Raw genomic sequence first — 16937 nt, 5'->3', positions numbered from 1 at the left:
TGGGGGCAAAGTGTACAGAACACATTTCCCCATTTTTGAAACAACTACACTGGCTTTCCCATTCAGCAAAGGATAGAATTTCAAATACTGACTCTCGTTCATAAAATTGCATATACTGGTTTAAATGCATCATGGAGCCTTTCTATAACATCTCATACTCTGCGTTCCACAGGTAAATCTTTACTTTATACTAAACACTTTTAATTACAGAAGCCCTGACATTGCTTACTTTTTTTTAGTGGTCCGTTACTGTGGAATTCATTGACTCGGGATCTGCGTAGCTAAAAAGATTTAAAATCTAGGAAGAAACTGAAGGCCTATGCTTGAAGGGTAGATTTTTTTTCTATTATTTATTTTGTTTATGTATTTGTATTGTGATTTTATCTGTTTATGATTTTAATTTGGAAAATAGTGGACTTGAAATTTGTTTAAATAAATAAGTGAAATAAGATATCTTTGCAAAAGGAATAAGCGTGATCTAGGAGCGGGGAGGCTGGAGGGGTGGAAGATTTCACTTCTCTAAGTTTGTTTCTTTTTTTACCATTGACTTTCTCAAACAAACGTCTATGAGCAAAAAAGAATTTGGGGGGAGCTGTTTTGGTTTTGTCACATTTCATTTCGAGTCCTCAACCATCACCACCTGAAAATTCATCTTTTTCTCCCTTCTCCCATTCTCTTTCGTTTCTCTACCACCCCAGTCCTCTAATTCTCTTCTTTTGCTTATACCTCCTCCCTTTTTGATGAAGTCCCTTCTTGCCTCCCGACCCCAATGTGTGCCAAAGACACAAATTTCTCTAGCCAAGCAATGGCTGTCTTCGGCTCCGATGACTACATCAAAGGGAAGGGGTGGGAAAGGGGGAAGAAAGGAGACGGGGAGAAAGGAACATAAGAACATAAGAAATTGCCATGCTGGGTCAGACCAAGGGTCCATCAAGCCCAGCATCCTGTTTCCAACAGAGGCCAAACCAGGCCACAAGAACCTGGAATTACCCAAACACCAAGAAGATCCCATCCTACTGATGCAATTAATAGCAGTGGCTATTCCCTAAGTAAACTTGATTAATAGCATTTGATGGACTTCTCCTCCAAGAACTTATCCAAACCTTTTTTGAACCCAGCTACACTAACTGCACTAACCACATCCTCTGGCAACAAATTCCAGAGCTTTATTGTGCTTTGAGTGAAAAAGAATTTTCTCTGATTAGTCTTAAATGTGCTACTTGCTAACTTCATGGAATGCCCCCTAGTCCTACTATTATTCGAAAGAGTAAATAACTGATTCACATCTACTCGTTCAAGACTTCTCATAATCTTAAAGACCTCTATCATATCCCCCCTTAGCCATCTCTTCTCCAAGCTGAACAGGCCTAACCTCTTCAGCCTTTCCTCATAGGGGAGCTGTTCCATCCCCTTTATCATTTTGGTTGCCCTTCTCTGTATCTTGTCCATCGCAACTATATCTTTTTTGAGATGCGGCGACCAGAATTGTACACAGTATTCAAGTTGCGGTCTCACCATGGAGCGATACAGAGGCATTATGACATTTTCCGTTTTATTAACCATTCCCTTCCTAATAATTCCTAACATTCTGTTTGCTTTTTTGACTGCTGCAGCACACTGAGCCGACGATTTTAAAGTATTATCCACTATGATGCCTAGATCTTTTTCCTGGGTGGTAATTCCTAATATGGAACATAACATCGTGTAACTAAAGCAAGGGTTATTTTTCCCTATCCACATTAAATTTCATCTGCCATTTGGATGCCCAATCTTCCAGTCTTGCAAGGTCCTCTTGTAATGTATCACAATCCACTTGTGATTTAACTACTCTGAATAATTTTGTATCGTCCGCAAATTTGATAACCTCACTCGTCATATTCCTTTCCAAATCATTTATATATATATATATATATATATTGAAAAGCACTGGTCCAAGTACAGATCCCTGAGGCACGCCACTGTTTACCCTTTTCCACTGAGAAAATTGACCATTTAATACTACTCTCTGTTTCTTGTCTTTTAACCAGTTTGTAATCCATGAAAGGACATCGCCTCGTATCCCATGAATTTTTAGTTTTCTTAGAAGCCTCTCATGAGCGACTTTGTCAAATGCCTTCTGTAAATCCAAATACACTACATCTACCGGTTCACCTTTATCCACATGTTTATTAACCCCTTCAAAAAAATGAAGCAGATTTGTTAGGCAAGACTTCCCTTGGGTAAATCCATGCTGACTATGTTCCATTACGCCATGTCTTTCTATAAGCTCTACGATTTTGATCTTTAGAATAGTTTCCACTATTTTTCCCGGCACTGACATCAGGCTCACTGGTCTATAGTTATCTGGATCACCCCTGGAGCCCTTTTTAAATATTGGAGTTACATTGGCCACCCTCCAGACATCAGGTATAATGGATGATTTTAATGATAGGTTACAAATTTTAACTAATAGATCAGAAATTTCATTTTTTAGTTACTTTAGTACCCTAGGATGCATACCATCTGGTCCAGGTGATTTGCTACTCTTTAATTTGTCAATCTGGCCTACTACATCTTCCTGGTTCACAGTGATTTGGTTTAGTTCATCTGACTCATCACCCTTGAAAACCATCTCTGGAACTGGTATCTCCTCAACATCCTCATTAGTAAACACGGAAGCAAAGAATTCATTTAGTCTTTCTGCAGTGGCCTTATCTTCCCTAAGAGCCTCTTTAAGCCCTCGGTCAACTAATGGTCCAACCGACTCCATCACAGGTTTCTTGCTTTAGATATATTTTAAAAAGTTTTTATTATGAGTTTTTGCTTCTCTAGCCAACTTCATTTCAATCTTTTACTTTTAACTTGACAATGCTTATGTTTTATCCTATTTTCTTCAGATGGATCCTTCTTCCAATTTTTTAAGGATTTTTTTTGGCTAAAATAGCTCTTTCACCTCACCTTTTAACCATGACGGTAATCGTCATGGTTAAAAGGAAGAGGGAGTAGGAGGACCAAAATAGGGGTGGGGGTGAGGGAGGCAGTGGTTGTATTCGTTACCTCATACTAGTTACTAATAAATGTTAGGGATGTGCACAGTAAAAAATGTTATTTAGTTTCTCATGTCGTTTCATTGGGGAGCTTTACCTTTTTTTTTCATTTTAATTTTTGTTTCGGACAATATTGTGTGCTGTCCCCTGTGCCATCCTTTCCCCCTCCATTTCCCAAGGAAAAGTAAATTTTTAAAATAAACACCTATCACAGGTCCCACTGCCATCCCCAGCCCCTCCCCTTTGTTAAAAAAAAATACCCCCCCTAGCCCACCTTCCCAACCCCCCAACTCATGTCACCAATTTGTGCCTGGTGATCTAATGAAGACCAGGAGTGAACCCTCCGCTTCCGAAGCAAATAGCAGCCATTTTAAAAAATGGCACCAACTGTCCTGGCTCCTATCATGTGATGGGGGCTACCCAAGGCACTAGTAGCTCTTGTCACATGAAAGGAGCAAAGGGTGGCTGGAGCCATTTTTAAAAATAGTGGCTATTGGGGGATCCCAGGTCCCACTAAATCATTAGAAACAATTTGGTGAGTCTGGTGAGAAGGGTAGGCTAGGGTGAGCCATGGGGAGGCAGGCTCTGGGGGTGGAATTTTTTAATAAAGTGAAGGACAGGGGGTAGGGGTGGGGCCTGTGACAGGGTTTTTGTTTTGTTTTTTTAATTATTTTTCTCTGGAAATGGCTACCTCCAGGGGCAGCAGGGGGTGACACAGGGAGTCTCTGCAGTTGTGCCATTTGTCTTAGGTACCTGTGTTTACTATTTTCATATAGTGCACACAAGCAATAGAAAATACATGTACGTTCATGTTCTTTTCTATCGTTTCATTTAAAAAATGAAATGAAACAGCTTGGACAATGTCAATGATATTGTGTATGTTGTTTCAAATGAATGCAACATCCCTAAAAATTATATAATTTCTGCTGTTAAGATATTCTTTTGAGTAGTCAAGGCTTTACATCTCACCTTGTGCGGTGCCATGTGGTTCTCTTCCTGGGTGTAGAAAAAATGAGTCCTCCAGCGGCTATGGTTGTGAATCAGGGAGTAGTCAGTCTGAGAGGAAGTTGGAATAAAGAGAGATCTAGAGCAGGGGTAGGAAACTCTGGTCCTGGAGTGCCACAGACAGGTCTGGCTTTTACGATGTCTACAATGAATATGCTTGAGGGAGATTTGCATGCACTTCCTCCATCGTATGGCAATATACCTCATGCATATTCATTGTGGAATCCTGAAAACTAGACCTGTTTGTTGCACTCCAGCACCAGAGTTACCTACTCCTGATTTAGAGAGCACAAGTTGGTGAGAGCCAGGTTTTAATGGGTGCTGATCTTCAGCAAGTGCATCTAAGTAGAGTTTTATTTGTAAATCTCAGCTCTCAAGGAATCCGAAGGGCTCTCAGGGAATGCTGTCATCCAGATGTCTCTCTCTCTATCCAAGTGTCTCTGTCATCATGCATGCTTTGCATCATCTATGTGAGTGCTGATGGTACCCAGTCTCCCTCATCTGTGCACTGCCTTGCTGGAAAGAAGTGCAAGCATGTGTTGTGTGAAAAGAAAGCAGAGATCATTGGAAAAACTAGTCAGTGTGAAGTGCCCCTTTCCTCAAATAAGTGCTTGCTACAGTGTTGTGTCCAAAGGTTCAAAAATAAATAAAACATGTTTTGTTTTATTTTTAAACCTGATAATGAATCTTGCCTTAGCAACTACATAGTACACCCAACCATTTGGTTACATTTAGTTGGTGGGACCTGGAAGACTCCTCCTGCCATGCTACTTCAGATGCTGGTCCTTCTCCATATCTTCGACTGACAGGATTTGGGGAACCCTGCCAGCTCTGCTACTCCTAGGGGTGTGCAGCCAAAAATGTTCATTTGATTTGTTGGGGGGGGGGGGGTAGTTTTTCATGTCATTTAGCACTTGCCAAAAGTCATTTGGTGTGCTCTAAATCAATTTAGTGCATGCACATTTGTTTCCTACATGCATATATGATGGAATACACTCATATTTGATTTAGTGTGCACGACAAAACTTTGTGAGCAGTAAGTGAAATAAAACAAATAGCAGCACATTCTTATTTCCTATTTATTTCTGGTCCAGTAATGGAAGCATAAGCTTTGCTCTCACAGCAACGTGGAAAATGGATAGGATTGCATTAGAGCACAGCAATCCTGACTGAAGGCCTAAATTTCTGATGGTACCAGATGGGTGGAAGGAATAGGGTTGGGGCATTTTCTGAAGAACCGGGGAAGGGGACGGAGAGAGGAGGAGGCTGGCCTGAAGACTCCCACTACACTTTTTTTATGTGCCTTCAAAGGGTTTTGGTATGATGACAGGTCTCAGCCTGGCAGGGACATATGTTGAGATGTGTATGAGGTGGTGGTGGGGAATCAGATGTCTAAAATTTTGGGGGGTTTTTATACCGAAACAGTGGCACTTAACTAGATATCTTTTGAATATATCTGGTTAAGTGGCATGTTATCTAGCTACATGTGGACAGATAACTTCTAAACCTAATCAGCTATATTCAAAATATAGCCAGTTAGGTTTAAAAGTTATTCATCTAAAGTTAGCAGTCAACTTTATTTGCAGATATTCAGCAAGACGTTTATCGCTCTAAATATCTGGGGCAAGTTATCTGGTTACCTTTAGCCAGTTAACTTGCTCAATGAATGCCTTACTGAATACTGGCCTGTTGAAAACTAATATGGGGTAGGAATATGCATTCATTTAAAACAAAAGTGTAAATCACAATGAATAAGTCTAATTCGCTTCATTTGGGGTACCCTTGAACCAAACCAGGCCCCCCCCCCCCCTAATGAAAGGAACCTTATTTATTCATTTTGCTTTAAACTAATTCATCGGGCCTAGACCTACGCCCGAAGCCAGGGCCTCGCCTAGGGCATAGGCTCAAACCCAAAGAAGGAGCTGCAGCCTAGGCCTGAGCACGATGCCAGGTTCTTAGTGGAGGCAAAGGATGATGCTGGGGCCTCGGTTGAGACCCTCGAAAGTTAAAAAAAACAAAAACAAAAACACATATCTGATCCGTTGGGTATCCAATGAAGGCTGGGTCCCAACACAAGGGCCTCAGCCTAGGCCAGAGCTTGGACTCAGGCCCTACACCACAATCTGAACAGGAGGCCAGGTCCTGATGCCGCAACCTGACCCAGAGGCTGGGTCCAAGCACCGGGGCCTAGGCTTAGGACAGAGCCCGAGCCCAGGCCCGATAGCATGACCCGACCCAGAGGCTGAGTTTGCTATACATCAAAATGGGGCTGTCCGCTGGGGTGAATGCGCTAGAGTTAATTAACTCTAGCTCAATCCCAATGGACCCCATCATTTGGTGTTGAAGAGATGAAGAAAAAAGAAGATCCAAAGAGGAGTTACCAGACCTAGGCTCTGAGGTCTGGGCTTGACCCTGAGCCAAGGCCCAAGCAACAGGACCTGGCCTCTGGGCAGAGGCCCTGACATCAGGACCCAGTCTCCAGGTTGAGTCGCAGTGTCAGGCCTGGGTTCGAGCTGAGGCACCGGTGCCGGGAACCAGCCTCCGAGTCAGATCACAGCATCGGTCCTGGCCTCAGACTTCACTTAGGCCAAGGCCAAGGCATCGGGACCGGGCCGGGCCGGGCTGCAATGTTGAGTCTGGGTCCATGCCGAGGTCCCAGCATCAGGACTTGGCTTCTTTGCTGGGCTACGGCGTCGAGCCTAGGTCCTGGCTCTATCCTAGGCTGAAGCCTCAGCCTATGCAAGCCCAAGGCTTTGGCCTAGTACATGCTTGTGAATCCCCACCAGACCAGGTAAGTGGGGGTTGGGGGGGGGATCCTGGCCCCAGCATTTTTCCAGGAGGGTGGGAGAGAGGCTTCGATTTCATTATTTGGCCAGTTTTTTTTATTCCTTGATTCATTTTTTTTTCACACAAATTAAATGAATCAATGAAATTCTTTGGGGAAAAAAAACCTGCAAATGAACCGAATAACGAAAACACATTTTTTTTCCCTTGCACATCCCTAATATGGGGAGCTTGAACATATTCTCAAATGGGAACCAGTGTAACTCTTAAAACAAAGGTGACATGATCTATGGCTCTTTTTCTCCATTAATAACCCTGCTGCTGGTTTTATAGTAACTGCAGCCTTCTAATTGCTCTTTGCAGCAGGCCCTAGTAGAAAGAATTACAGTAGTTTACCCGAGTGGTTATAGAAGAATGAATGATGGTAGATCATCTTTGTCCAGGAAAGGGCATAACTGTCATGTTTTCCGTAACCACATAAATGAGAGAGGTGCTACAATAGTAACCTGGGGCTCCGTGAAGAGTCCAACAAGACAGCTTCTTTTAAACTGGTAGGTAAGAACAGTACTGAGTTAGAACAGCATTGGTAATTATGTATGTGCATTCATTTCTAATGAATGCCAAAAATACAATGAATGAGGCCATTTCTGGTTCGTTCTGAACTGTATGACCTGAAATTAGCTTATTACAATAATACCCCAAAATTTTTCTGGTGTTTTCGTATTTGTGGCATTTTTTGAAAATAAAAATGGGTCTCCTTGAGGCAAAAAACGAATCTGGCCTGCCCTGGAGCCAGCCAGGAACAAGGCCTATTCCAGAGCTGGGTCTGGGACTGGGTCTGGGACTGGCCCAGTCCCATGAGAAAGTGCTGGGGTAGGGGAGCAAACTAAAGTAAAAAACAAAAAAAAAAAAAATTAAACAAACGAAAAAAAATTGCACACCCGAAATGGAAAAGCAAATGTAATGGAAAATATTGGGGCTGCACATTGCTATTGTTGATTACAGTAAGCCATGGTAAAAACAGCTGTCCAGCCTCTCTATTCAAAGATGATAGGACAGGATGAAGACAGCAAATGGACAGTCTGACACCCTTGAATAACTTGACTAAATCAACAATAATAAAGAGGAAGAGCTATTTACAAATAGCTACCCTCTTTTGAAGTCAAAAGGAAGGGTTCACCTGCATCAGCCACCTCAGCTTGTAAATCAGGAGAGCTTGAGGGTACAAACTTATCACTTGTAGTTTTTATCTTATTCTCAAAGCATTCTACAAAGTCTTCTACTTGCAGATTTCCCTCCTAGCTAACATAAGTCTTAACACTAGAATCTGTCAGGCCTTTAAGCAGCTGGAAAAGTTTTCTAGGAAGATTTTCAATGGATTCTGAGCAGAGAAAAAAATCTTTTTTAATTAATCTAGGGGCCGCTTTTTATTCCCTAAGGCATGATTTGACCTGAGACAAATCATGATTGACACCACTGGTGCTTGGCCCCATAACATTGCTTTTTCACAATACAGAGGACCTCATGGAGCCAATCTAAACCAGGAGAGCTTCTTCTTCATTTTACATAAAGGATCTCTATGCAGATATCTTTGACTCCTTATTTTTAGCATTAACCCAGAAAACAAGGTATTCAAGTGGGTCAGACCATGTGACATTAAGGAGGCAGTTTTTAAAATTCTCCCATTGCTTGCAGGTCCATGCAAGCAAATTTTTCCAAGGGAAACTCTCCACTCTCTGTACCAGTGTTGGAGCAGATCCAAAGTCGGTGCTATAAAGCACGTGCAGGGTTTTCAAAATGGCCCCACCCCTGGCCCTACCTCTGTGGGACACAGATAAAAGTCAGTGTGGATACTTTAACCTGCAGAAGGGTAGAGCAATCTTCAGCCACCAGTTTTACCCAAGTAATAGCTTGGTTACCTAGGTAAAATGGTCAATGCTGGATAATTATTTATTATATATATGATGACATTGTCATTGTAGCCCTAATGCTTGCTTTTCTCAGTTTGAACTCTCTTGCATGAAAAGGAATTGGTGTCATAGGCAGGCAATTATGCTTTCATTGAAATGCTTGTACTGTATGTCCATATCTGCACCCATTCAGAGAGGGTTTAAATGAATGTAAATTTTTGCATTGCTCTGTGAGTTATTCTGTTCAGTTTTGCTGTGCCAATCCTACCTGGAGGTGGGTGCAGGCTGTGAACAGTTAGCAGGATGCAATTAACGTTTCAATTGATGCTAAACGAGAATTAAATGAGGAAGCAATTATGCTCACGTTAAAGAGCTAGTAAATTGTGCTAATTGGGTTCTACAGACCTCAATTTTGCAGATTTTGTGCAGATGAAAACTCTGTATGGAAACCAAAGAGAGATCATTGACTGATATAATAATGATAAAAATCAGGCACCTGAAAAAGGCACATGCTGGTTTACTCTTGGTTGGGCTTTCATGCTGTATAGATTGTGTGATTTCTTTCACTCTCTCTTCTTTCTGTTCCTTTTTTTTAATTACCTGCTCTTTCTTTTCCTAATAAATCACAATATTTTCAGCAAAAATAAGGCTATGAGGTTCATTTTCAATTGGCCGTGCTCAGACAAAGCTACCTAGACATCTTATTTCATCCAAATATTCAATCTGAATCTGTGCCAATTGCATTATGTGGTCTCAAGTTACCCTGGATAACTTTAGGTCTACTGTTTGTCCGGACAGAGCTACCTGAGTAACTCTGTTCGGACAATGCTGAGAATCAGCAAAGTCCAGACAAAAGAAAGACCATGGCCCGGAAGCACCTCCAGCACCATTTCTTTTATCCAGTTGCTATCATAGGATCTGTATAAACATAACCTCATGCTTTCCTTGTTCGAAATGGGAAATCTTTGAGTGAAGATAATTTTAAAAAGTACAGAAAAGAGGGAATGCACGTGCATGAAGAACAAGCAGCTGAAATTGTCTGGGTTTGGATTTCTGAAGACACATGTCAGTTTATCAACCTTAACGACCTTTAACGGGTTAACGACACCGAACATCTCTGCCAGGAATGTACTTTGCTATTAGCTTTTAACCCAGAGGGAAGTGAAGTGATTTTAAAGAGCAGACACAAAGAAATATGTCAGAAGTTAAAGCCGAGAACAAACTTTCACAGACACAAGCTAACACATCACAGAGAAGAGCAAGGGGAGTAGGGACAGGAGGGAACACGTTTCCAAGTCATACCACAGCATTAATGACTTTACCAGCAAGGTACTAAAAGGGAACCTCAAAGTAATCTAAGAATGTTAAATTTTAGAGGGTGAATTCCCAAAGTTATTTCCATGGGTACAACTCACTTTCCTATCAGAAATAGCTTTTTACACAATTGCTCTGATATGCTTACATGGGCCTGTCCTGTATGACAGAGCAGTGGGGTTGGGGAGGGGTTTGAACTTAACACGCACAATGTTTGCATTTTTAGAATTATGTGCCGAAATTTCCTGCATGCAGATTAGCAAGTGTCATTGTGTGCAAGTGCCTTCGATAGGATACATTTCCAAAGCAAACCTACACATGTAAGTTGGCTTTGAAAACTGTCATGTGAGCATATTTGCTGACTTTCTTCTGTGAGCTGTTACAAAATTATCCCCTGAGGGATCAATTTGCAGGAGCCCTCGCTGTTTGCAGCATATTATAGGCAGTTTTAGCCTGTGTGCATTGCAGTTAATTTCTAAAGGGAGACAATGGGGCATTGGTCCCCTTTAGAAAACGTAGCAGCCGCAAAGTATTTGTGCCAGAATCATCCATGTACTGTTTATAGGAGTGGGGGTGGGGAGGTAACCCCCCTGGCCTAAATATGCCCCTTCCCCACCCTCCCCCCCAGAAATGGCTCTTTTCAAATTAGCTAAAAGTATTCACACTACGTGAACCCATATGTGCTTTTATTCAAGGGCAGTTTTAACTAAGCTTGGGTAAATGGCTTGGAGAATTGTTCTCTAGAATGGTCCAACCCTTTGGAAACAAATGCAAAGGGACTCCATAGGGACACTGAAAGCCGTGCAAGGCACAGTAAAGCAGATGTGACCCGTGCTGACAGCACAGACTACATGCACCAGGATGCTGCTGTCCGCCTTTATAACACTGAGGATCACTAATTGTTTTTGTACTTATTGTCAATTGGAGTGATTTACCGGAGCTGTTGGTGATGCTCCAGAGTTACAGGTCCTTTATGTAATGTCTTTTGCCCAATTTGTAATGTCTTCTTGCAAGGTGTTGAGACAATTATTTATGCTCTCCTCTGAGCACAGGGAATATCAGAGACAGGTAGTTTCCTGCCGTTAACGGTGGCATCTGCCATGCGGCAGGGAAACCCCAGTGCTAGGGGAGGAGGAGAAGGAGGCAAAAGGAGGTATAAAAATGTTTGTGCTCTTGACAAATACCGGTTTGTTAGTTCAGACTACGTTAACAGCGATGACTTACTCGAAATGGGCTTTTCTGGTGGCAGACCGATGACTTCAAAAGCTACTGCGGGAAATATGGCATATTACAAGATATGGTAGGAAATCACCGTAAGAGTGCATCTGAATAAAAGGGTGCATTCAACTCAGGGTGGGTTTTGGGGGCGGGGCAGACCCTTGCGCCCTAGGCAGATCAATGTAACACCGCCACCCCCCCAACCCACCCTGAGGTGAAAGTGCCCCTCTTACAGTGGGCGATATAGAGAGAGTGTCATTCTCTCTCTCTCTCCTTGCAAAATTCAAGGGTTACAAGCGTAGCTCTTGGCCCATGTCCTGCCACTTTTCTGCTTCCTTATTCTTCACACGCACAAAGGTATATACGCTTGTACTTCCCGGCTTCTTAAAATTTGCATTGCTTACGCACGGCCCACATACGCATGTATGGGGCTGTTTTTGCACGAGCAGCGCTTTTAAAATCTACCTGTTAAAGTGCACTTGCACGTGACTATCCTATGAACAATTCAATGGCATATATTATGGTAATTCTCAAAAGCCCATGTAAACAGGTAAATTACAATTAGATGTGTGGAATCTATTTAAGCATGCAAATGCTTTTTAAAATCGGGCCCTTAGTGTGTATAATTTAGCACATTTTTCAGTTGAGACTATTTTATAATATAGTTCTCAGTTTAAGCTACAGATGGGCCCATTCAGGTTAAATTATTTGATAACCTGCATGGAAGGCCAGCAAGCATGAAAATATTACAAATCATTTTTCCCCCATGCAGGCAATGAACTGTCCTGCCCACTAAGGTACAGTGTTGACCCCTCAGCTGGCAAAGCGTAACTTTCCCCTACCACGAATCATTCAGCATTCAACTCCTGCATTGCTTTTATTGTTTGTATTTATTTTATTTGATGTTGATGTTTGTATAGCATCTTAAACTGGGGGGCTATACAACAAATTGCATACAGGTACCATATTCCCCTTTCCCCAAGAGCTTACAGTCTAACTATGTACCCAAGGCAATGAGAGACAAAGTGATTTGCCAAAGCAGGATTTGAATCTACAGTTCATTACAGCATTGACCATATCAACACAGACACCAAATGGGGTTGAATTAGCATACGTTTGAAACTTCTGAGTAGTAGCACCAGTCGTCAAGGCTTCACCCCAGCTTCTGTCCATTTGTGCATCTTTTGCATATATTCATAATTCAAATGTTTTTTTTTAATATATCTAAAGTGGAGAGCATAACATAGCACATTTATTTACCTCATGCCTGCATCAGAAATGGCTGGCCAGCATGCAGGCTGAAACTCTTAGGGAATTGACTTGGGAAATTTAAATATGAAAAGGTGAAAAGATTATTGGTGGACATGATTGCCCAGAGCATGCGGGACTGGGAAAGAAACACATATTTTTAAAAGTAACTGAGATGTACTCCTGGAGAATGGAACTAAAATTACAAGAAATACAGCAAGAATCTTACATTATGACTGATCCTTGCATGATCCTTACCTTCTTACTATATAAATTCCAAAGCTTGTTTAATACTTTTTAGGCTTTTAGATAGTCCAGTTTAGCCAAAAGTACTTCTGGTACACTTACAGGTAAGCAACTATCTCAGCCATACAGGGGATCTCTTTCCTTGGTATATATGCAAATTCTGCCAAATTGCAGTTACACTGAAAAGTATGTGTGTGCATATTTTGGACACAAAAAGGGAATAAATTAGCTCAGGTTTGAAGTTTGTGAGCAGTATCGCCCATCATCAAGGCTTCAACCCTGGATGCTAGACAGCAAGGATAGGGATAGTTAGAAATGATCCCACAGAAAAACTCCATGTTTGCCACACCTTTCTTGAAGGATTCCACACAAGGCATCTCTAACTGTTATGCCCTCTTACAGGGATCTATACTTGTGTTCCCACAATTATTTGTTCTAGAGAGGTAATTTGTCTTTAGAAATCCCTGGGTGGGAACTGAATGATGACTTCTCTCGTTCAGGGCCCATTGCTCTAACCACTAGGCTACTACTCCACTCTGGGATCTATACCTCTGTATATGCCACTCCTCCCAGGCCCCACCTTACCAAGAAAATCCATCACCCATATTGGGAAAATGACCATTATGATTGGACACCCTACTCCACACAACACAATACAGAAATATTGCGTATTATTGCATAAGAGTTTAAACATACAACTTAGAAAATGACACCTTCATCTTCTACCAAAGACAAAGAGGCCACAAGAAAAGCGGAATAAAAAGCATATATTTTAAGTAAAATTTGTATAGTTTATTTAGAGCAAAAAACAAACTGAATGTGATTCTATCTTATTGGACTAATGTAATCTATGACTGATTTTATTTTGTTTGTTGACCCTTAATTCCACTTATAGTTTATTTACAGTTTCTATCCTTGTCTTTTCTGGTAGGTTTAGTGGTATGGATATGATTGATGGGTATGAGTGCAGGAGTATGTTGCATGTGTACAGTGTGGGTACAGTTTGTGTGAGAGAGGATATGAAGCTCAGGTATTAATGATAGGGAGAGGCATGTGTGGTTAGTGAGAACGTTAGCATGGCAATGTATTAGGGAGAATGTGTCAAAGTGCATTTGAAAAAATGAGAGCCATGATCTCCATTATAGAAAGAGTTATATCACTTAGAAAGCCTTAGGTTTTTCAGAAGTAGTACATTTAAGATCTCATTCCTTACACTTCCTTCACATTGCATGTGAATAGACCACGAAATAATTAAAAGTCAGGACATAGCATGGCCTGGATCCCATAATTATCCATGGCAGGAAAGGAAAATAATTTGAACAAATTTTCTTCCATTGAACATAAGCAGCGCTGCACAGTAAAAGGGAGAGCCAGGCAGACTGATTCCTGCCTTAGGCGAGAATAAATATATTGAGGGTGAAGGCCATCAGAAGGAGGAGAAAACCTGAAACAATGTGTGGTAATAAATACCACGCGGCCTGGTTCAGGGGTGACATGGAGCTTCCACGGTGGCTCTCCTGCAGGCTGTTCCCAATGGGAAGCATCTGAACTAGGGGTAAGAGCATAGAATGAACAAGGGGAGGGGAGGGGAGTTAAGAGAGGGTGGTGGAGATGGGGGAGGGGAGCAACAGCTGAGGATGGAATCATACTTTGGAATAAATATTCATACTCCCCCCCCCCCCTTTCATGGGGTTTGTATAAATATAGTCAAAGCAAAACTACACATTTAGTATTGCTTTGATTTTTATTCCCTGAAAAATTACTCACAAAGATTTTGTGCCTGCTGTCTCTGCAGGCAATTTTTTATTTTTTTTTTGCTTAAAACAATGCGTGTAGTTTTCAATCATCAAAATTGCATGTATTGTTCAATCTTTCCCTCTGCCGCCTCCTGGGAACAAATTTAAACAGTGCAGAGTGTAGAATAAACATGCGTATTTTCCCCAGCATTGAGTGTGGCCAATTTAAAAAAACAAACATTTCCAAGTCTTAGCCTATTTTATTCTCCTAAGAACTGTGATTGCAAAGATCCACACTAAGGCCTGAAGAGCCATTTGTGACTCCTAAAATGGCCACCTCACTATCAGTGCTTCAGACTCAGCAAAGGAAAAAGCAACCGAGCAGCCTTTCATGTCCAAGCAGTGGACAGAATTTTGAAACAAGACTTTTGTTTCATAAAACTTCTTAAAAAGAAGGAATACCACACACACACAAAAAAAAAGTTGTGCAAGCAAAAGAATACAGGCATCGCTGCAAGATGAGACTTTTGTTTAATCTTTAAGGGTGCAATTTTCAAATGGATTTCCGTAGGTAATCTGGTATTTGCAGAAAAACAACCTTTCAAAATTGATCCCCCTCCTCCTGTGGGGAAAAGTTCACAGGGAAAAGCAGCGGCCCTGGGGGCGGGCTTAGGGCAGGCCCACAGAAGTATACACGGTGATTTCATTTTGAAGTTCCTGCGTGTGCCTGTTCTACTATATCCTGCGAACTTTGCACCTATGGAGTAAGGAATCCCTGCTGGGCCAACTGCTGTGGGAGTTTCAAAGGGAAGCTGTGCGGGCCTGCAAGCTCCTGGTGGACTCTGGATGCTGGCCTTCCCATTTAACCCTCAGAGGTCAAAGCCATGCAGTGATTAGAGGCTCTATACATGTACTTTTACCTGCATATAGGATGGCCAATTTTTCGTCATCCCAGAGAAATGATTTATTAAAAATATTATTTTTATAAGTTACGATGATTACATCGAGATAACTTGATTCAAGTAAAGACTGCTAGTTCCAGAAAAAAAAATAGGAAGAAAAAGAAATATACCACAGCATATCTACAGACCATCAAAATTGGGGGGAGAGACATCACAAGCCAAGGAGGGAATGGCCTTCAAGAAAAACAGAAAAAAGAAATTTAACATAGGTTACAGCCTGCTCCATAGATAGACATCTGAGATTAGTCACTACCACCATTGGAGCCAGCTGACCCCACCCATCTTCCTTGCATATAAAAATAATCAAAGGCCTGATTTTAAAAGGCATATTCATGCATAAAACTGGGCTGAACTAAAGTAAATATACTTTACTCGAGTAAGTGGGCTTTTGAAAATTGCTATAATATATAGGGATGTGAATCATTTTTCTGACAGATGAAAATATCGTACGAATCGGGGGGGGGGGGGGGGGGGGGTGGTCCCCGAAAGCGATAGGAAAACCCCATGAAACTTTTGTGGGGTTCTCTTATCATTTGGGGGGGGAGGGGCGGGAAGAAAGGGCACACAAAAACAACAACCATCCCGACCCTTTGAATCTGATTATTTAGAATCCCCCACCCTTCCGACCCCCCAAAAACTTTTCTAAAGTACCTGGTGGCCCAGCGGGGGTCACGAGAGCGATCTCCCGCTCTCAGGCCGTCGGCTGCCACTAATCAAAATGGCGCCGATGGTCCTTTGCCCTTACCATGTGACAGGGACTATTGGTGCCATTGGCCAGCCCCTGTCACATGGTAGGAGCAATGGATGGCCCACGCCATTTTTAAATTGTCTATAGGATTTGCTCATGTAAGTGCACTTTACAAATGTAAATGGCTTTGTAAAATTGCTATGAGAGTAGTTACATTTACATGTGAAAATCCTTTTGAAAATTCACCTGAGAGTTCTAAAGGTCCAAAGAAGGTATAAAAAACATTCTGTAATTTAATAAAGCATTTACAGGAATAGTGAAATACAAAGAATGCTCACAGAGATAAAACCTCTGTCTCATTTCCAAAAACCTTTTCCTACATTCTTGGGTTTTCTTCGCTAAATCTGAAAAACAAAAACTATGCCTCCCAGAAGTAAACAATCCATTTAAAAAATACAAGGGCATTATATGATGTCTAACCTATAAAAAAACAAAACAAAACCAAGAGAGTAGCCTTTCCTTCAGTTGACTTCTTGTTACGATTCAATGAGTCGGTGAACCCTTGGGCCACAACGATAAGATGTTTAAAGGGCTTACCACAGTTCCTCGTTGGCGGGAGATGGACCTCAGGAATGGTAACCAGGTGATGAGGTCGTGCCAGTGGAGCAGTGGCTAGGCAGATAGTATGGAAGAATTCAAGACAGTCCAGGGTCAAAGGCAGGTGGCAGGCAAGGCAAAGTCCAATATCCGAAGCAGGGTCAAAGGCAGGCAAGCGAGGCAGAAGACACACCAAACTGAAC

This window comes from Rhinatrema bivittatum, chromosome 8, assembly GCF_901001135.1.
Source record: "Rhinatrema bivittatum chromosome 8, aRhiBiv1.1, whole genome shotgun sequence".
NCBI classification, from domain to species: domain Eukaryota; kingdom Metazoa; phylum Chordata; class Amphibia; order Gymnophiona; family Rhinatrematidae; genus Rhinatrema; species Rhinatrema bivittatum.
This window is presented reverse-complemented; position numbering follows the sequence as displayed.